Raw genomic sequence first — 22,358 nt, forward strand, 5'->3', positions numbered from 1 at the left:
GGTGAGGTCTGACCAGAGCAGAATACAGTGGCACTATTACTTCCCTTGATCTAGATGCTATACTCCTATTGATGCAGCCCAGAATTGCATTGGCTTTTTTAGCTGCCGCGTCACACTGTTGGCTCATGTCAAGTTTGTGGTCAACCAAGACTCCTAGATCCTTTTCACATGTACTGCTCTCAAGCCAGGTGTCCCCCATCTTGTATTTGTGCCTCTCATTTTTTTTGCCCAAGTGCAATACTTTACATTTCTCCCTGTTAAAATTCATCTTGTTTGTTTTGGCCCAGTTCTCTAATCTGTCAAGGTCGTTTTGAAGTGTGATCCTGTCCTCTGGGGTGTTAGCCACCCCTCCCAATTTGGTGTTCACTCTGCTAAAGCCTTGGTTATGATTATGTGTGCACATACTCCAAATGTCCTATTAACTGGCATCTGCCCGTGGTCAACCATTATTCCAGTTTCCTCTGCATTTTGTGTTTTGGAGAGATTTGGGGAGCCCTTTATAAATTGTGTTAGTATGAATTCCGAAATTTGCCATTCTTTAGGTTTCAACCCCACTCTAAATTCAAGCTGGATACTGAAAAGATGGGTTTTAGTGCTGCATCGCAGTGGTTTGACTTCACCCCCCGAGGCACACTCCATTGTTTCCCGGAGACAATTGTCTAAAATGTTTAAATTATTATTGGAATGGGAAACAAAAGATGAGCTGGCAAAATCATCAATGACTCACTGGGCAAGAGATCTAAGACGAAATATAGAATTTGACCTTTGGGAGAAATTATGGAAGGACTTAACATTTATTGTATGTTACACACTGAAAAGGAAAATTACATGAAAATGATATATTGATGGTACTTAACTCTGAGTAAATTAGTGAAAATGTACAAATCTGAATCAGGTATGTGCTGGAAATGTAAAGAAGTAGAAGGGATGTTCTATCCAGGGCACAGGCAAACTCGGCCCTCCAGATGTTTTTGGGACTACAACTCCCATCATCCCTAGCTATCAGGACCAGTGGTCAGGGATGATGGGAGTTGTAGTCCGAAAACATCTGGAGGGTCGAGCTTGCCTATGCCTGTTCTATCCTATGTGGTGGTCATGCAGAATAGTTAAGGATTATTGGGGAATGATTTACAATGAGATGAAAAAGTTGTTTAAAAGAACATCCCCTCCCCCCCCCAAAAAAAACCAACCAGAGGTTTTCCTTTTAGGAATGGTGCAGATAGAAGTCAGAAAAAAACTTAATTGTGTATGCAACTACAGCAGCTCAAATTTTGTTAGCCCAAAAATGAAGGGTGGGAAAGGTCCCACAGTAGGAGGAATGGCATTTTAAAATGATGGAATATGTAGAGTTACCAGGTCTAACCAGCAGAATAAGAGAACAAGAAGACAGAGTTTATAAAGAGGAACGGATTATATTTTTGGGGGTGCAATATCTGGAAAACAGTTGTAAACAAGTGAAAACACTAGCAGGATTAAGGTAAATTCAACAGTATAATTCAAGTCGAGGTAATATGAAAAAGGAGGGGAAAATAAATGGTTGAAATAGAATATGCAGTAATAATGGGAAAATTAAAAGAACCACGGAAGGAGGAGGAGGAAAGTCAATGAATGTATTGTTTTACAGTGGTACCTTGGGTTACAGACACTTCAGGTTACAGATGCTTCAGGTTACAGACTCCGCTAACCCAGAAATAGTGCTTCAGGTTAAGAACTTGGCTTCAGGATGAGAACAGAAATCGTGCTCCGGTGGCGCGGCACAGAAGGAGGCCCCATTAGCTAAAGTGGTGCTTCAGGTTAAGAACAGTTTCAGGTTAAGAACAGATCTCTGGAACGAATTAAGTACTTAACCTGAGGTACCACTGTATTGGTAGACATTTAATTGTGGGAAATGTACAATGGAAGAGACAGATGGATGCCAACAATGTGGTCTGAGTTCTTGACCAGGAGGTAGGGAAATGACCTGGCTTGGAAGGGGCAGGTCTGCAATTTGGGACTAACTCCTGGATCCGACTTTGTCAATGTGGGCTCAGGTGGCTTTTGTGACAATGAGTGCCTATTTTCAGCTACAGCTGCTTCGCCAGCTCCTGCCTCTTTTGGACGGGGATGACTTGGCCGTGGCACTCCATGCTCTGGCAATTTCCAGAACGGATGATTGCAACATGATGTGCTATCAATGACTCAGAAACCTCAGCTCGTCTAAAAATGCAGCACCCAGATTACTGGCTGGGGTTCAATTCACAAACCGCTTAACTTCTGCTTTCAAACAAGTGCACTTGTGAAATGCTCATTCCAGACACAATTCAATTTGCTCAACAGAGTATTAAAAGCCCTTGTTGTTGTTTAGTCATGTCCGACGTGTCCCATGGACCAGAGCACGCCAGGCACTCCTGTCTTCCACTGCCTCCCGCAGTTTAGTCAAACTCATGCTGGTAGCTTTGAGAACACTGTCCAACCATCTCGTCCTCTGTCGTCCCCTTCTCCTTGTGCCCTCCATCTTTCCCAACATCAGGGTCTTTTCCAGGGAGTCTTCTCTTCTCATGAGATGGCCAAAGTATTGGAGCCTCAGCTTCACGATATGTCCTTCCAGTGAGCACTCAGGGCTGATTTCCTTCAGAATGGAGAGGTTTGATCTTCTTGCAGTCCATGGGACTCTCAAGAATCTCCTCCAGCACCATAATTCAAAAGCATCAATTCTTCGGTGATCAGCCTTCTTTATGGTCCAGCTCTCACTTCCATACATCACTAAAAGCCCTAAACAGCCAAAATATCAGAAACACCGCCTCCTTCCTTTAAAGACCCTCTGAAGATTTGCACCTACCTTGGGTCAGATAATTAAAGGGAGATGGGAAAAGGTTTCTCTCAATATTTTCTGTGCTTAGAACTCTGTACCTAAGAAAGGTTGCTCTCAAATACTATCTGCAGTAAATTCCTGTGCTAATCCTGTGCTAATCTTACTTCTGCAAATTTTGGCCAGACAGTTAGCACACCGCCAGTGACTGCTTGCAAAATTTGGCTGGCAGGTCAAAAGTTCGTTTCCTGCCTAGCCAGCTAGCAAGAAACCGCTGCTGTTAGCAATAACTAACCAGACCTGCTAAATTTGGCTGGCGGGTCAAAAGTGCAGATTTAACCAGGCCTGCTAAAGAGGCCCCTTTTCCTGTCTTATGCTTACTAATGCAAAGATGAGAAAAGACACGTGTACGAAGGAAAGGGGAGGAATGTGTTTAGCAAGCAAAATAGAAAGACAGGAATGTTTAGCAAGCAATAAAATGTGTTTAGCAAGCAATATAGATGTGCCATGTAAGGGAATAATTTGAGAAGGTATGGGAGGGAGGAGAGTGCTCAGAGAGTATAAGAAAGTTTGCTGAAGTGTCTTGCTTTACAGCCAGTATATTTTCAGGAGCTATCCAGCTGGTTGTCTCTGTGTACAGATATTGTCTCTGTGCACAGATTTCAATAAACTTTTTCTCCAAAGAAGATTTTGCTTTCCTGGTACTTTTGTTCCCTCCAAGGTCCGGGGATGGCGTGGCTGATGGATCCCTAGGTAAATAAGGCTTCATTTCTTTGGGGGCTCGTCCGGGATAAGCCCTCTCCCCAATACGGACCGGAGGGCCAGGCTCAACCAAGGTGAACAGCTCAGCAGCGTTTGCAGGCTCCCGTGCGCACCCCACCTGTTTCGTGGGGGGAGCCAGCCACACTGTCCTGCAGTGGAGACATCTTGTTGAGGGAGAAAAACAAAGAGGACGGCGCCGAGGGGACAGGTCCGCAGCGGAAAAAGGTAAGCCCAAGGGAAAGGGCGTGGGCCCCCAAGGAAAAGGGGGGCGAGGTCTGATCAGCCTCACCTGGTTGTGCAGTAGAGTGCCAGCCACCAGGAATAAGGGGATTGGTTGCGCAGTAGAGTGCCAGCCACCAGGAATAAGGGGATTGGTTGCGCAGTAGAGTGCCAGCCACCAGGAATAAGGGGATTGGTTGTGCAATAGAGTGCCAGCCACCAGGAATAAAGGGGACTGGTTGTGCAGGAGAGTGCCACCAGCAAAAATTTGGAACAGAAGAAGGAGGGAAAATTATTTTGGTGTGTTTTGTGTATTGCATGCTGAAATTATTTTGGTGTGTTTAGTGTGTTACATGTTGAAATTATATTGGTGTGTTTTGTATGTTGTATGTTGCATGTCAAGATACTCTAGTGGCTGAATTGTCAAGTGTGGGCCAGGGCTTAGTGTCCCCTTGGCCGAGCGATTGTAGGTCTGTTGTGTGTGAAGTATCTGGAAGAAATGGGTTCTGGCCAAAGTAAAAGTACCCCTTTGAAATGCTTTTGGGGATTCAAGCTGATGAGAGGGGAGGATGAGGACATTGTGTAAATTAGATTGGCCCACCCCAAAATAACAAATTGGCCGTCCATCAGGACCCTTGATTTGCAACTCATTAATCCATTATATCAGAACATTTTGAATGTCCACCCTGATCAAATCCCCTACATTTCCACATGGAAGACCAATGTGGAACAGAACCCCCCCCCCCTGGCTGAAGTCATGCTGCCAAAAAGTCTCAGGCAGCCGTATCTGCTCAGTCAGGAAGACAGGAGGACAACCCCCCAGTCCTCCAGGATTCAGAGAGGGAAGAAGATAAAAGTTTTGATGCCCCACCACCTCATGCCCCGGCAACAGCCCTGGCACCACAGGGAACAGATGGCCCAGCCCCCAATCCCGTGGACAATGCATTGGTAGACCTGGGCGAGGATGGAGAAAGGGAGGAACGAGAAGAGGATGGTGAGGATGAGGAATTTGTAAAAAGATTAGTTAAGTTGATAGGTGATAATAAGAACAGGCAGAACATTTGAGAAAGTATGTGGAACCTTATGCAGGAGAAGTGGACGTCAGTCCCCATATGTTAAAAACAGCGGGATGTGTAGGGGAACAGAGAAGAAAGTGGCAGAAAGAGTGGGGAAGGCAGTGAAAAGAGTGACCCTACATAGGGCACATAAAACACAGGAGGAGGGCGCGGCCAGAGTGATGCCTCTCCATAGAGTGTATGACCCTCCGGCCCCCACGGGACCTAACGGGGTGGTGCCCAATAGAACTTATACAGTTCAACATGTCCCCTCCTCTAGTGCAGATGTTTGTAATTGGAAGAACCAAAACCCTTCATTTGAAGAAAACCCTGCCAAAATCATTAAGCTGTTTGAGGGAATTTTTTTTAAAACATGCAACCCCACTTTTTATGATGTGCAATATTTGATGGATGCCCTGCTAGCTACAGAGGAGGATAGGCGAATTCATGCTGAAGCCCGAGCACACATGAGAGCGCAGGGGGCAGGAGATCAAGCTGTTGCAACAGGATATCCTGAAACTACACTGAATTGGGATTATCAGACCATTGAAGGGCAAAATACCCTCACCACTTATCGCCAGAATGTCTTAAATGGCATGAGGAGGGCAGCCAGAAAACTCACCAACTTTGTGGAGGCCAGAGAAATAGTGCAAGGAACAGAGGAGGCCCCTGGAGCCTACTTAAAGAAGCTGAAGGAAGCCTACCGCCAGTATATCCATGCCCCTATCATAAAAACTGCCTTTGTAGCCCAAGCAGCGCCCGATATTTGCCGAAAAATCCAGATGGGCCACACCCTGAAATGGATGTTAGAAAATAGCCCAAACCACTTATAATCAGAGAGAGGAAGAGGCCCAGAAGAAAAAAGGAGAAGTACCAGGCAGAGAAGTTGATGGCCCTGAAGACGGGAGGTCCACCGTTAGAAGAAGAAGAGGAGGGCGAGGCCGCTTAGGAAAGAGTCAGCGTGCCATCTGCCGAAAGGCACCTATTTCCTCTCCCAGGCTAAAATGAGGAAATGTCAGATGCTACTACATCCGCGTTAGAAATTCCAAGTCACCACAGCCCTCAACCCAGCTGCCCTATTACCGGTAGGAGTAGGTGAGGAGCCCACGCATGATTGCATTGAAGTAATGGATGAGGTGTATTCTAGCAGGCCTGACCTTAAAGATGAAGCAGACCCCCAGTGGCCATCATGGTTTGTAGATGGAAGCAGCTTTGTTGAGACTGGACAGCGGAAAGCAGGTTATGCAGTGGTAGCCCTGGAAGACCAGGTGATCGAAGCAAAGTCACTCCCGCCTGGAACATCGGCCCAGCTGGCAGAGCTAACTGCGCTTACCAGAGCCCTGAGCCTGGCAAAGGGACAGAAGATAAATATTTATACAGATTCTAAGTATGCATTCCTGACTTTACATGCCCATGGAGCCTTATGGAAAGAAAGAGGTTTGCTTACCTCCAGAGGAAGCCAGGTGGCCCACCCACAAGCCTTGTTGAACCTTCTGGATGCTGTATGGGAGCCCGAGGCAGTGGCAGTTATCCATTGTTATGGACACAAGACTGGACCAGGAGAAGTGGCCAGAGGAAACCGATTGGCAGACAGAGTGGCCAAGGAAGCAGCCCAAGAACTGGCCCCCGCCTCGGTTATTGGAGCACTGGTCCCAGAAGAAATTTTAAGCACCACTGACAAGCCAGCTTATACGAAGCAGGAAAGGGACACTGCAGACGCTCAGGAGCTGACATTGTCCAAAGAAGGATGGTACCTTACCCCTGATGACAGGATATGGATTCCAGAGTCCCTTTCTCGGCAGGTTACTCAGAGATACCATGATTCAACCCACATAGGACCAGATGCTACAACCAAGCAGCTGGAGAAATGCTTCTATATAGCCCACCTCTACCAACTGGCAGCCCAGATTTCCAGGAAATGCCTGCTGTGTCAAAAGAATAATCCCAGAGCCGGACCACTGGCTCCCCCAGGGATTCAGCATAGTGGAACTGCACCTATGGAAGATCTTGTCGTGGACTTTACTGAATTACCCCGTTGTGGACTACACCGCTACCTGCTGGTGGCAGTGTGCACCTACACCGGATGGGCCGAAGCATGGCCAACAAAGACTGAAAAGGCATTTGAAGTAACCAGGTGCCTGCTTAGGGAAATCATCCCTCGCTATGGATTGCCAAGGTCCATAGGATCTGACAATGGACCAGCATTTGTTCATGCAGTCCTACAGGGACTGGCAAAAGCGCTCCAGATCAACTGGAAGCTGCATACTGCTTATAGACCCCAGAGTTCTGGAAAGGTAGAGAGAATGAACAGGACTCTAAAGAATCAGCTGTCCAAGCTGACACAGGAAACCGGGTCTAATTGGGTGACCATGTTGCCCTTGGCATTACTCAGGGTCCGCAGTCTCCCGTCAAAGCGAACCCACCTGTCACCCTTTGAAATTGTGCATGGGAGACCGGTCCCATATGTCAGAATGTTGTCCCCACATGCTGGTCAGGATATGCAATTGAATAATTAAGTCCAGATATTCTTCCGAGTTTTCTTTTGTCTCGACAGGTGGACCCAGGCTCGCAACCCCTGTGTGTTGGCTGCATCAGTTCGAGCCAGGTGATGAAGTGTGGGTAAACGATTGGGCACGGACGCAGCTACAACCGTGCTGGAACCTTATACCGTCCTGCTCTCCACACCCACCGCCGTGAAATTCGCCGGCATCACCCCTTGGGTCCACCACACCTATAGTGACCACTATAGATTGAACTGTGCAGTTAAATCCTGATTAACCCCTTCGGCTGACCATCTCCAGACCCTCCGCTGAGGACCGCTCTGCTGATATCACACCGGAAGCTGATATCTCAACGCACAGCTGAAGAAATGGATGGGAGGGACGCCCGCGGGCAGCGTCCCCAACGTGAAAACCCGTGCCGGGACTGATCCAGGAAGTCCACCAGGACATTTAATACTTTCATAAGGACTTTCTCTTTTCCTTTTTTTTTCCTGTTATATTCTGTATTGATTTGCTCTATGCCCCACAGCCCTGACCCTACCGAGCCATACCGCCCTTACTGGCCTGCTGGCCTCTGCTACGACTGGTTCGTCTTGCCGGTGGTAAGAGATGGCGTGCTCATTGACTACTGGAAACGGGTTTGATGAGGTTACTATACCAACCTCATCTGATGGACCAGGTTCTAATCTTAATCCAGGCGTTAGATGGGACGGAACCTATCTTAATGCAAGTATTGCAGGGGTGGGAGCCTTAACCAGGTGTGCATTGAAATTGCTAAACAAGTGCCAGTAAGAATTGCCACCCCAGGATTTCAGCTTCCATATGCTCTGGTCAGTAGGGAGGCAGCACGAGAGTTCAATCCACCCAACAGGGTTAGTATGGTGATAGGCCCAATAATGCTTCTATTGCTTTTTTGCTTTTGTATTCCCTGCTTGATGCAATGCTTGCAGAATATGATGGGAAAGATGATGTCTCGCATGATGGGACCTCGCGTGATTGCTGTAATGAGAGAATATAGACCCCTACCCCAGAACGAATCTAAGTAATAGATTGTTCAAAAGAAGAGGAGGGAGTAAAGGGAGATGGGAAAAGGTTTCTCTCAATATTTTCTGTGCTTAGAACTCTGTACCTAAGAAAGGTTGCTCTCAAATACTATCTGCAGTAAATTCCTGTGCTAATCCTGTGCTAATCTTACTTCTGCAAATTTTGGCCAGACAGTTAGCACACCGCCAGTGACTGCTTGCAAAATTTGGCTGGCAGGTCAAAAGTTCGTTTCCTGCCTAGCCAGCTAGCAAGAAACCGCTGCTGTTAGCAATAACTAACCAGACCTGCTAAATTTGGCTGGCGGGTCAAAAGTGCAGATTTAACCAGGCCTGCTAAAGAGGCCCCTTTTCCTGTCTTATGCTTACTAATGCAAAGATGAGAAAAGACACGTGTACGAAGGAAAGGGGAGGAATGTGTTTAGCAAGCAAAATAGAAAGACAGGAATGTTTAGCAAGCAATAAAATGTGTTTAGCAAGCAATATAGATGTGCCATGTAAGGGAATAATTTGAGAAGGTATGGGAGGGAGGAGAGTGCTCAGAGAGTATAAGAAAGTTTGCTGAAGTGTCTTGCTTTACAGCCAGTATATTTTCAGGAGCTATCCAGCTGGTTGTCTCTGTGTACAGATATTGTCTCTGTGCACAGATTTCAATAAACTTTTTCTCCAAAGAAGATTTTGCTTTCCTGGTACTTTTGTTCCCTCCAAGGTCCGGGGATGGCGTGGCTGATGGATCCCTAGGTAAATAAGGCTTCAATAATAAAGGAAATAAATAATGAGAATTATCTGAAAGTTAACTTCTGAGCGAGTCTTGATTCTACTGCATATACATGTTGTTGTTGTTTTAAAAAAACCCCTCAACAGAGTGTGCCATTTTCCTTCCCCCAAAATCTTTCATGTAACTGCCTATTAAGATAAGGAATGCTACTGAAAGTGTCTGAGTTTGCAGTGCTGGGGGGGCAGCGGCTTCGGAAATATGCAAAAGTGAGTGGGCGGAGGCAGAAACTTTGATCCCTGGTGTGTGAATAAGGCTGTTAGAAGGACACAAGAGTGGCTTTATTTTCATCTGTGAAATACTGACGGGTGTGTGCTTGCCTGATGGAATTTGAATTCCACTTCGCAGGCCGCTGTGAATCACTATACAATGCCTGGGTTTCCTGTAATCTTATCTCTTGTGGCTCGGCACTTCTGCTACACTCAAATGCCTGGAACAGTGTTTTTTTTTTATCCCTGAGCGCTGGGGGGAAATGACAGTGACCCTCTTTAAGAGGTCAAGCAACATTCCTCCAGTAGCAGGCTCCTACTTTGGTGGCGCAGTCGGGTACATATTTCTTTATGTTTCCTTATCCTCCTTTCCTGCACTAAAACCATTTTGCATAGGTAGATTTGAAGTTACTAAGGGGGGGGGGGAGAAGCTGCTCCCAAGGGCTGCCCAGGTACATGCCCTTGTTAAGATTCCTTAAATTACAAAGAGGCACTGCTTTCAATGGTGGTTCAAGGCATCTACATGAGGCTGTCCCACGTCCATGTCAACCAGATGCGAATAGAATTTTATTTCAACATGGGTGATGAGATGGCAATCTACGTAGCATTTAAAAAAAAATTTTTTTACCAACAACCAAAGCACAAACAGTGAAACCCCCCAGGCAGCTGATATATCGGGTATACATAATCAATAATAACATATTCAATTCAACCATATGTGCAATTCTATATACGTTAACACTCCTCCCTCCACAAGGTTTATTTAACTTTTAACATTTAAAGTGCCCCAAATTGTTCAAACCTACCCAAATAATTCAATATCTTCTCAAACCAATCCTCCTCTTTCTCACTGACCTTAAACCCTTTCATTTTGTGTATCTTCACAGTTAGATATTCTAAAATTATAATATTATTCAGTTTTTTCCTCCATTGGTTCACCCCTAGCTCTTCTGCATTTTCCCAATTACTCGCTATAACATGTCTGGCTGCAGTTACCATCAATTTTACCCATTTACATTCCTCTTTTGTTTTTAACTTGGTGCTACTCAGACTAATAAGAACCATTAATTTAGATATTCCCACCTTCCTACCCACAATTCCCGATATTTATATACCAATCTGTTTCCAAAATTCATTAACTAATGGACAATCCAGCAATCTACGTAGCAGAAATTGTTGAAGTTATTTATGTATGTAACAGCAGCAGCTAGGATTCTGTATGCGCAGAAATGGAAGAAATAAGAAGTTCCGACCAAATATACTATGCAGAACTGGCAAAATTAAGAGAACCTATTGATGAGTGTTTTGTGCGGAAATGGGTGCCTTTTTCAGACTGTTTAAAGACATAGTAGGATGAACTCGCGAGCTATGAGCAACAGAAGTAATCAGATTATAATATTGTGGTTATGATTTAATAGACAGAAGATAGGGGGCAGCGGAAAGGAACAAGCAACAACTCCATGGAAAATGGGGTAGGAAGCTGATAAAAATAAGAGAAAAGATGACATTGTCTTTTGATGGTATATGCGGAAACTTAACAAAAACTAATTGGAAATGGCAACTTACTCTAGGGGACATGGGACAGAAATTAACTCAGTTCTCCACACTTTCACATGGATTTGCATTTTTTCTGATTTCACAAAAATCCATCCGCATTTTAGTGCATGTTTCCCCAATACACATATTTAATTGCAATTTTGCCTAAAGTACACATTTTTGCAAGCAGTTCTGCATAATACAATGCATCTTTCTTGGCTGTTTTTGTTAATATGTGCATTTCTATGCACCTTAATGTATAGCTTTTTGTACCCATCATTTGGCTGGAAAACTACATCACAAAAATTTGGAGAAATACAAATTTCTAGGGGGTAGCTGCGTTTTGGTTTGCCTAGAGAATTGCAAAACTAAACCAAAATTCTTGCCTATCCCTGCCATCAATATGTCATTGCCATGCCTTGCCCTGCAATATCTCTGTCTCTCTCTGCCTAATGGAAGGATCATCTGGGCCCTGGCTGATTTTAACAAATACCAAACATTAAATTACGATTTTCCAACACTTAAGTGAGCATTATCATATTCGGGAACAATTCATAGAATCAGAGTTGGAAGAAACCCCACGAGTCATCTAGTCCAACCCCCTGAGATGCAGGAATCTCATCTAAAGCATCCATGACAGATGGCCATGCAACCTCTGTTTAAAAACTTCCAAGGAAGGAGACCTCACCACTTCTTGTGCGAGTCTGTTCCACTGTCGAACAGCTCTTACTGTCCGAAAGTTCTTCCCAATGTTTATTCAGAATCTCCTATCTTGTAACTTGACTCCATTGGTTCGAGTCCTACTTCCAGAGCAGGAGAAAAACAAGCTTGCTCCATATTCCATGCGACAAACCTTTAGATATTTTAAAGAGGGCCATCTATCTCCTCTTTTCCATGTTTCATTTATTTCCATTTTCCATCTTTTAACTATAAACTCAGCTGCATTTAAAGCTTGTCTAGGTTATAGCTATATCCCGTCTACAAAGAAAGTTAACCAGATAAGCTATAAGCAATGGAATTCATAAGACTTGAGTAGCCACAAATAGGTGTTTGACTTCACCACTGAGGTAGGTCCCAGCAAGGTCTGCCTGGTGACATTTGTTGACATCTTTTTGGCTCCAGGTAGGGACTTACCTATTTTCCTAGGCTTTTAATAGACTGGTGTTGTTTTGCTACTAGGCTGCTGCCAGAGCTTCCTGTGGCTGTTGCAGGGTTAGTTTTGTTTTGTTTTGATGGTATAATGTATTTATATTTATGTTTTTAATGTGTTGTGAGTTGCTTAGAGACCTTCAAGTAAGAAGTGACTAACAAGTGCAAATGATGATGGGTTGCTTGGAGACCGTCAGATAACAAATGGCTAACAAATCTAGAATAATGATAGATTTTAAGTCGGGCTGAGCCAAATCTTCCCACTGAAAGTTTCTCATTTGATAAGGCAGATGTTTTTATCAAGAACCTCAGCAGTCTGCAAAACAGAAACCCAACACAGACCTGCTGGGAGCCTGAGAGTCCTGCCCTGCCTCTCTCCACCTGGCTTGGGGCAGGGCCTGCTGCTGCTGCTGGACAGAGATGGCTCCTTTTTAAAATTGTTTTTATTTTTTTATCTATGTCATTTTAAATTGTTATTGCTATTAATGTTGTATTTTTTAGATTTTATGATTTATGTGGAAATTGTTATCCATTTGGTTGTGTACATTTTGTGGTTTTTTCCCAAATAATTTTTATTAACAGGCCAATCAAATCACATTAATTCCAAATCACATCAATTCCAAATTACACAGCCAAATTTTTAAATTTTGTTGGGGGTACCCATACTTCGAGCTCAGAAAGGGATCCAAACATCTCTCTTGCTGCTGCTTTAATGTACACAGTTCTGTCAAAATAGTATTCACAGTTCCGTTCAATCTTCTCTTTGTTATTTTCCTCATCTTCTTGTTGTTATCATATATTCCTTTCTTTGTGATCTCTGGTAGTCTCCACAAGTGGGTTGAAAACAAACGTTGTTATATCCTGTGTGGATTTTACACTCCTCCAAGAGCCATATCAAAATAGACAGACGCCATTTCCGTACCTCCGTACAAAACATTCCCAAAGTCTGTCCGTTAATTTCCACAGGCCTGCCAGTCTCTCAATTTTCTCAGGGGGCCCTGCCAGGTCAAACTCACAGTCCGATATAGTAACAAACCATGGTCCTCCTCCCCCTCGATCATCCTGTGGCCAGGCCTGCCGTAACAAATCTCTTTTTAACTGCGTCACAAAGAGCTTTCATTCCTTTCCCGATGTTCCCACAAGCCATGTCTTTGATTAGTAATTTATTTCCACACAGTTCTTAATTATCCTGCTTGTAATCAGTAATTGCAATGATTCTTTCTTGGGGGTGCTGTTATTAGGGGTTGTGTACATTTTGATGTGCTTTATTGTTTATGACTTTTGTTGGTAATTATGTAAATCTTGTCACGTTGGAAGCCGCCTTGAGCATTGTTCTAACTATGGAAAGGCGGCATACAGATAAAAAATGATGATGAAATGATGATGAGTTTTAGGAGCATTGGGGATGGAAGATTAAGCTGGTCATCCTGGATGCGGTGAAGTCCTCAAGTCAGTTCTAAAGAGACAAGCCCAAGGAAGCTGCTCAGCCACTTTCATATTCCCATCTACCCCTAACTATTTATCCTGCTTTTGAAACTCTTGTCAGGAAACATCTGGGATGAAAGAAGTCGTGTGGGATAGGCAGGAGAGATACTGCGCCAGGACAAAGGCTTTGCAATACACATTCTGCAGAATCTGGGGTGCTGAAAGTCTTTTGAAATTTTGAGAGGCAGCAGCAAAGCTGTGCTGTGCATCAGATGCAGGTATAATTATTGTAAGGGACGCAGGTGGCGCTGTGGTCTAAACCACTGAGCCTCTTGGGCTTGGCTTGCTGATTGTAAGGTCAGCAATTCGAATCCGCGCAACGGGGTGAGCCTCCATTGCTCTGTCCCAGCTTCTGCCAACCTAGGAGTTCGAAAACATACCAGTAAAAATAGATAAATAGATACTGTGGTGGTGGGAAGGTAAACGGTGTTTGCGTGCGCTCTGGCATTCATCATGGTGCTCTGTGCACCAGAAGTGGTTCAGTCATGCTGGCCACATGACCCAGAAAGCTGTCTGCGGACAAACGCCAGATCTCTTGGCCTGAAAAGCAAGATGAACGGTGCACCCCAGAGTCGAATTTGACTGGACTTAACCATCCAGGGGTCCTTTAGGTTTTCCCCCTTGCAATTCTAGTAAACCTCTTTAAACTTAGAGAAGATAGGGGGCACTAATGCAGAATTGATATGTGTTCTGATAATGTATAAATAATTTGTTGTAGTTTAGTCGTGTCCGACTCTTCGTGACCCCATGGACCAGAGCACGCCAGGCACTCCTGTCTTCCACTGCCTCCCGCAATTTGGTCCAACTCATGCTGGTAGCTTTGAGAACACTAGCCAACTATCTCGTTCTCTGTCGTCCCCTTCTCCTTGTGCCCTCCATCTTTCCCAACATCAGGGTCTTTTCCAGGGAGTCTTCTCTTCTTATGAGGTGGCCAAAGTATTGGAGCCTCAGCTTCAGGATTTGTCCTTCCAGTGAGCACTCAGGGCTGATTTCCTTAAGAATGGATAGGTTTGATCTTCTTGCAGTCCATGGGACTCTCAAGAGTCTCCTCCAGCACCATAATTCAAAAGCATCAATTACTGCAGTAATTACTATGGGCTAAAAGAAGTACCGTGGAAGACAGGAGTGCCTGCCGTGCTTGGTCCATGGGGTCACGAAGAGTCGGGCACAACTAAATGACTAAACAAAAGAAGTACAGCCATCTCAACAGAGTGGGGAAGACTGAGACCAGGTAACATGTGTGCTCCCCAGCCTGCTGTCCAAGTACCAGGGGTGCCAGCTTGAATAAATTATTGGGGGGGCAGGCAATCCCCTCTCTGCATAATCAATCACAAGACACGGTGCACACACGGCATTTGAATGGCAACGCCTATCAACATTGCCCCTCCCCGGCCCCCTCAAATATTTTATGGAGGGCAAAGAGACCTTGGCCCCTAGGAGTTGGCTCCTATGCCAGGTACTGTATTGTTGATGGGGCAGCTGCCAGTCCATTGTTCTCCCTTCGTTGGTTATTTAAATTGGGCTTTGCCCTTCTGAACTTCCTCAAATAGAGGACTGCTCGCTATAAAGTGAGTCACACGGCTATATAAGGAAACTGGAGAGGGCTGGTGGTGTGTTGAGAGGTGGGATAGAACGAGTCCAGGGATGAACTCAAGATTTACAAGAAAGCAAGAGAAGATGAAGTTTCTGCTTAGGTCCCTTCCCATGTTTTGAACAGCAGCTCTACAATTGTTATAATGCTCTTATTCACCTGTGCCTCTGTGCTGCATGCTAAGTGGCTGGACATAAGAAGACATCTGCTGGACCAGAACCAATGCCCATCTATTGTGGCTTCCTGTTCCCACTGTAGCTAACCAGATGTCTATGAGAAGCCCACAAGCAAGACCTGGGCACAACAGCAGTCTCCCCATGTGCTACTGGTTTTCAGAGGCAAACTACCATTGGAGGTAGTACATATCTGGACGCCATTAATAGCTTAATTTTCCATGAATTTATGAACAAGCATAGCTTGATTGCCCTTGACAACCAAAACCCACCTCTCCCACATCAGATCTCTAGGGAAACAGTAACCACCTTGAGAAGTTCACAGAGCCCAAACCCCTGTTGAGTTCAATGGGACTTATGCCAGGTAAGACCGTAGAGGACTGCAGTGCTGTCTCAAACTGTTTTATTCTTATCCTACACGTAGGGGTAAGTCATAATTGGCTAAGTCATTGCCTCTGACCATCAGTTCTCAAGGAGACACACCATAGACTATCAACAACCGTTGCTTCAGGGCAGAGAAATCTGAAAGTTAGTAAGTCTCCAATGACGTCCACCTTTAGTAACCAAATACAGTCGTACTTTGGAAGTCGAACGGAATCCATTCTGGAAGTCCGTTCTGGAAGCTCCTGCAGCCAATTGGAAGCCCTGGAAGCCCCATTGGAGGTTCAGGTTCCAAAGAACGTTCACAAACCGGAACACTCACTTCCAGGTTTTTGGTGTTTGGGAGCCAAAACGTCCGAGTACCAAGGCGTTTGGGATCCAAGGTACGACTGTATGGGTAAGCGCTGCACCCTCAAAACAACACTTGGAGATGTGGGTTGAACAGGAGAACTTAATAGCTTGCAGAAATAACCAAAGGAGTTTCCTTTTTTCCAAAAGTAATTTCGCCATAATTATTGCTGCTTATGAAACAACTAGGAAGTTGCCTATCAACCACTGTTCCATTTCCTTTCCTTTTTCTTGTTGTCGTCTTGGCTGGCATATGGTTGCAAATGGAGCACTACTTTTTCACATTCATGAGCTTCGACTGAAGTTCTTTGAGTTGCTCAGTAGCCAGGCTGATTTATGTCTTGGCTTTCTGCATGATATCACACAATTATCTCCAGATGGAAAAATGGCAAAGGAGGAGTGCCAAAGAATATTAGCCCTTAAAAGTACTCAGCCATTACAATCCATTTAATCCTGTGATTATTTTTGTTTTGACTTCACATATTTGGGCGGAAGCACAAAACCTGTTTCCTTTTGAGGAAAGCGTGACTTTCTGTCATCCAAGATATGGCTGAGAAGACAGCACGCTCCCTCAGACCAAATGTCAAAACAGACTTGGACCAATGGCAGGCCAGTCTGACCCAGGCACTGGGGTTAGCTGACTTAATTAGAGCGCCATTTATCAAATTGCTCTCAGTCCATTTACCCTCTTCTGTACAGTCGTACCTCGTGTTATAGACGGGATCCGTTCCAGAGGCCTGTCTGTAACATGAAACACCAGCAACTCAACAGGCACGCGGCATAATTTGGCGCTTCTGCGCAGGTGCAAGCGGCGAAACCCGGAAGTAACCCATTCCAGTACTTCCGGGTTGCCTCGGGACGCAAGATGAAAACACGCAACCTGAAGTGGATGAAACATGAGGTATGACTGTATTGCTCTACTAGTTCTGACCCAGTAATAAAGTCCCATAAACCTGCTTGATGAATTTGTTGCACAAGTAAAAGCTCATCGTGTGCTGCCCACGGTAATCTGAATCAATTGGCCTTCCTGAACCGATTCCTACTAACGCTAACTCAACTCACATGAACTCTGTACTCTAACAGCATTTTAATAAGTGTCACAGGTACCCTGTTGGCAAGATGTACGACAATATAGGCAAAGTTTACAGGTGTTTTGTGTTTTGAGACAGGGAAGATATGTAATGTGCATTATGTGCCCCCAATACTGGGCTGGCCCCAGACTAAGTTGGTTGCACTTAGGCCCCAATGAAATCAATGAGACAAGTTAGTCGTTATGAATTTCACTGGGGAAGATGTGCAGCCAACCTAGTCTGGATCCAGCCCATTGAAAGGATGTGATGGAAGTCATCATAATTAAGCAAGCATACAGCTGATCTCGAGTGTCATTTCTTTCTATCCACGGAAGCTGTTTCAAACTTTAGATATAATTTCTGTAAGATAAAACAACAAAGAACAATTGTTTGCCATGCTGAAAAACACACCCATACGCACAATGTTGAGAGTTGTCACGAGCTGCCTTTAAAAATTTTGCTGCACCACAGCAGCACTACATTAGTGGGACTGTGCGGTATTAAAATAGCATCTCCCAGCCGCTCAGCTTTAATTCAGGTCACTGCTGGACCTTCAAAATGCTGCCTGGCCTTAAGTCAGGTAGGTACTTGCACATATACAGGGGAAGCGGGCAGCACTGAGCCAACAGTCAAGAAATATTCCTACCAAAATGCTTCCCTCATTCTGGGTATACTCATGCTTGTGAGATGATAATCCACCTCCAAGGATTGGCGAAGCAGATAGCTAGCTCCCTGCTGATATCTTCATCGAGTTGTTGTCTTTTCCTTGACAGCCATGTGGACGAATTTATAACAAATTTGTTTCGCTTCCTGGATATTAAAATTCAAACCATCCACAACAAACCCATTCACACCATCCACAACAACCCATAACCACTGGTCAATGGGCAGAGTAAATGAACAGAATCCTAAACCATAACATGATGCAAGGCGACAGACAACAACCAAAATATCCAGGTTTGGTTTGCTCTCTTCTCTCAAACAAATGTTCAGTGTATACTAATAGGGACAAGTTACTATCTATCTATCTATCTATTTATTTCAATCAACCTTTGGGCTCAACTGCATTTCATTTGGAGGAAGATGCAATCCCCAAAGTCAAAGAAATGAAAAGGGAGTTTTTTCGGAAGCATTTCCAGCTTTAACCATGAAGGGTCATGTGAGATATGCCATTAAACCACTCAGCTTTATTTGTGATAAATAATTGTATTTTTGTTTTTATCTTCTTTTTACACTCGCTTTCAGGGGGAAAAGTATTTTAGGGGGGAAAGTCGTGTTTTTATTGTTTTTTATGCAAATTGCTTACAGGTTTTAATTATATGAAGTGGTACTTTTTTATTAATAGTTAATTAAACACCATTTAATTAGGCCCAATAGTCATCTTGTCTTGTGTGCGGTAGCCACCTCAAACCCACTTTCTCAGTGTCTCCTTCATTACATCAGGGGGGAAACGAAATGGGAAACCTGACAAAAGACCCAGATCGCGGCACTCACAGAAATTCCTCCACAATAAATTCCCATTGAAATGCAATCTAGTATGCCATTTCATCGGACTGTGTGATATCAATAGGATCCAGACGAGGTCATTGAAGATGTTTCTCTCCAGAGTAGCTCAATGCTTCCTTGCTTTTAATTAATTTACAGATGCAACTTAAAAGCACCAAGGCACAACAGGGTGTCGGATAAAGAGGGCTCCTGGTGTGCTTCCTGAGGGGACAAGGTAATTGGTCTATGGTCCGCTGCATAGTTATGTGCCAATAGCCTCTTATTAAAATCTCTCAGCCTGGGAAAAGTTAAGCAACCACCAAAAACAGAATGGGAAAATGTGGGATCTGTTGGCTCGATAGAGAACCAAAGTGATGCAGCCATTTGCGTGTTGAGGTCCCTCCATAAAAGGTAAAGGTAAAGGTACCCCTGCCCGTATGGGCCAGTCGTGTCCGACTCTAGGGTTGTGCGCCCATCTCACTTAAGAGGCTGGGGGCCAGCGCTGTCCACAGACACTTCCGGGTCACGTGGCCAGCGTGACAAGCTGCAACTGGTGAGCCAGCGCAGCACACGGAAACGCCGTTTACCTTCCTCCTAGTAAGCGGTCCCTATTTATCTACTTGCACCCGGGGTGCTTTCGAACTGCTAGGTTGGCAGGCGCTGGGACCGAGCAATGGGAGCACACCCCGCCGCAGGGATTCGAACCGCCGACCTGACGATCGGCAAGTCCTAGGCGCTGAGGTTTTACCCACAGCGCCACCCGCGTCCCTGAGGTCCCTCCATAGCCACCCTCAAATAAAGGCACAATTCATACAGAATATTGTTTAAAGGTTTTTGGCATAATTTTTGGCCACAGTTTTATTGATTACAGCATGTGAGTGGTTGCTTAGGCATTGGTTCGCAACTATCTGTTCCAGCCTAGAGGTAGGAACAGAACTGACATCTGCAAGCCTGCGAAAGTCAGTAAGGGAAAACATTTGGAGAGAGCCTAGAGCGGGGCGCCAGGCTCTCACCTCTCCCCAAATGCTCCCAGGGGCTCTTGCGTGGCCCTAGCCCCTTGACAGGGGTTTGGACAAGAACATGGCGAGTCCCTGGATTCCCTTAATTGAATATCCTTGCAGCAGCAGCATTGGAGGGGCCGGCACAGCCAACCATACCCCCTCCACCAACTAAAATTAACCAATGTGGGTTAAACCACAGAGCCTAGGACTTGCCGATCAAAAGGTTGGCGGTTCGAATCCCCACGACAGGGTTAGCTCCCGTTGCTTGGTCCCTGCTCCTGCCAACCTAGAAGTTTGAAAGCACGTCACAGTGCAAGTAGATAAATAGGTACTGCTCCGGAAGGTAAGGTAAATGGTGTTTCCATGCACTGCTCTGGTTCGCCAGAAGCGGCTTAGTCATGCTGGCCACATGACCCGGAAGCTGTCTTTGGACAAACGCCAGCTCCCTCGGCCAATAAAGCGAGATGAGCGCTGCAACCCCAGAGTCGGTCACGACTGAACCTAATGGTCAGGGGTCCCTTTACCTTTAACCACAACTTTACAAGTTGTGATGATTTGCTACGCAGTAGGCAAAAACCAAATGGCACCAGCCAATCAGCCAAATGGGAGGGTGGGCGGGTGATCTAATTCGTGTAGTGAAAAGACGAAGCTCAATGCTGCACACAGGGAATAAATAGCTCCTCATCAGTCACTCATAAAATTGCTACACCAAATTCTCCGCAACGACTGAGATGTGCCCAATCAGAAACATGGCCATCTATCCTAACCCACCCACCAACAGAGGGATGTCTTGGTTGCTCCCACCGCAACATGTGCTCTCCATGAAGGAGAACCCAGCCTAGACTTTGACCAGAAAGGCTCGAGTTCAATGTGTCCCCCCCACTGAGTCACAAAGCATACTTTTCTGAGGATAAAGCAGAGAACACACTGGTTTACTTGACTCCAACATGGTTAAGTTCCCAACTGGGATGCACGTCTTCCAGTTCGTGCTCCCATGAGAGTCATGTGACCCACGTGAGATCACAGGGCCCAAAATATGTGCTGCTTTCGGGGCCATGCTCTCATGTCACATGAAAACCCATGTCTTGGTGGCAAAGCATGAGATCACAATCCAGAGAAAAGCACTTTTTCAGGGCTGGGTCTCAGTGCAAATTTATGCGAGATCACAGTGCCCAAAATGGCCGCCGTGCTCTCGCAGGAAAGAAACGTTTCTTTTTCTGGGACACTTGCGGGGTATGGAATGAAGGGCAAGAGTAAAATCACAGTAAAAAATGGGGGGGATGCCTTCAACAATAGTGGTGATCTAGACTGCCACAGTCCAAGTCTGAGGGCGGTAATACTGGAGACTGAATATTTAAGTACAGTGGTACCTCAGGTTAAGAACTTAATGGAGGTCCGTTCTTAACCTGAAACTGTTCTTAACCTGAGGTATCACTTTTGCTAATGGGGCCTCCTGCTGCCACCGCCCCACCGGAGCAAGATTTCTCTTCTCATCTTGAAGCAAAGTTCTTAACCCGAGGTACTATTTCTAGGTTAGCGGAGTCTGTAACCTGAAGCGTCTGTAACCTGAAGCGTCTGTAACCCGAGGTACCACTGTACCCTTTTTCTTTCTTGAGTATGAGGGTCTGAGGGTCTGAGGGTATGAACTCTCCTGCTCCCAGGGTGGCACCGGGAAGAGAGGAGCCTTTCCCACTCTGGGGCCCTCCAAAATTTTTGGAGTACAACCAGGCCATTAGCCCCAGACAGCACAGCAGGATTTTTGCAGCAATCTGGGCTAGACAGGCCACAGGACCAGCGAAGAACAGAGCCATTTGAAGACGCTGCAAGCTGGATCCTCAATTTCAAAGTGAGATGGTTAAATAGGGAGGGGGAATCTTCCCAATAGGGAAACGGTAATTCCATTTTGTGTTTATGCTCTGGTTTCTGCTGCTACACCACTTCATGCATGGATAGTAAATGGCAACACCTTGAAACGCAACTTTCATCTCCTTCGCCTGTTTTCTCTGTGTGTTCAGAGACAAGGGAAACAGATGAGCAACGAAGTCAGGGGGCAGATGAGCCACAATATACAGCTGCACATCTGTCAAATCCCCTCAATCATCCATTTGATCACGTTGCTTTCAAGGCTCGCAAAGATCAAAACTCTGTTCCCACAGCAAGCCTCTGAGGAGGCAACCATTGAACTCCATCAGAGAGAGGCAGAAGGAAATTGATGAGCTGGTGTCCTCCCGAATAAAAGCTGTTTTGGAGCTGGTGAATCAAGTAGCAAGGGAAATGGACAGGTTTTGTGTAGGAACATGGGGGTTTTATATTATATTAATCATCATCATTATTTATATATATACATACAGTGGTACCTTGGTTCTCAAACTTAATCCATTCTGGAAGTCTGTTCCAAACCTAAAGCGTTCCAAAACCAAGGCACGCTTTCCCATAGAAAGTAATGCAAAACGGATTAATCCGTTCCAGACTTTTAAAAACAACCCCTAAAACAGCAATTTAACATGAATTTTACTATCTAATGAGACCATTGATCCATAAAATGAAAGCAATAAACAATGTACTGTACTATGACATAAATAAAAGAGTATTGTAGATGATGAAAATTAAAAAAATAAATAAATTCTTGCCTGCACTGATGATAGTTATTGTTTGGATGGGGGGCTTTTATCCATTTCCGCAGCCACACAATCAATCAATCAATCAACCAACCAACCAACCAATCAGTAGCTGAACTGGGATCCAAAATAAATTAACTGAAAAAGCCTCAAAACAAAAAACGCAAAATAA

The 22,358-nt window shown here is 45.0% G+C and overlaps 1 long non-coding RNA gene across 5 annotated transcripts in view; it reads right to left on the reverse strand.

Annotated features, from left to right (window-relative positions):
- LOC308459568 overlaps nucleotides 1–22,358 on the reverse strand; it is a 194,028-nt gene that overhangs the window by 49,868 nt on the left and 121,802 nt on the right. The window contains exon 1 of one of the 5 annotated variants that reach the window (XR_013978161.1): nucleotides 12,020–12,210. The exons of the other annotated variants lie outside the window; for them this stretch is intronic. This is a non-coding gene — a long non-coding RNA (uncharacterized lncRNA). Of the gene's footprint in view, nucleotides 1–12,019; nucleotides 12,211–22,358 lie in introns of those variants that run through there. 5 annotated transcript variants of the gene reach the window in all.

The sequence above is a fragment of the Podarcis pityusensis genome (genome assembly GCF_964106645.2).
Source record: "Podarcis pityusensis genome assembly, chromosome: 12".
NCBI classification, from domain to species: Eukaryota; Metazoa; Chordata; class Lepidosauria; order Squamata; family Lacertidae; genus Podarcis; species Podarcis pityusensis.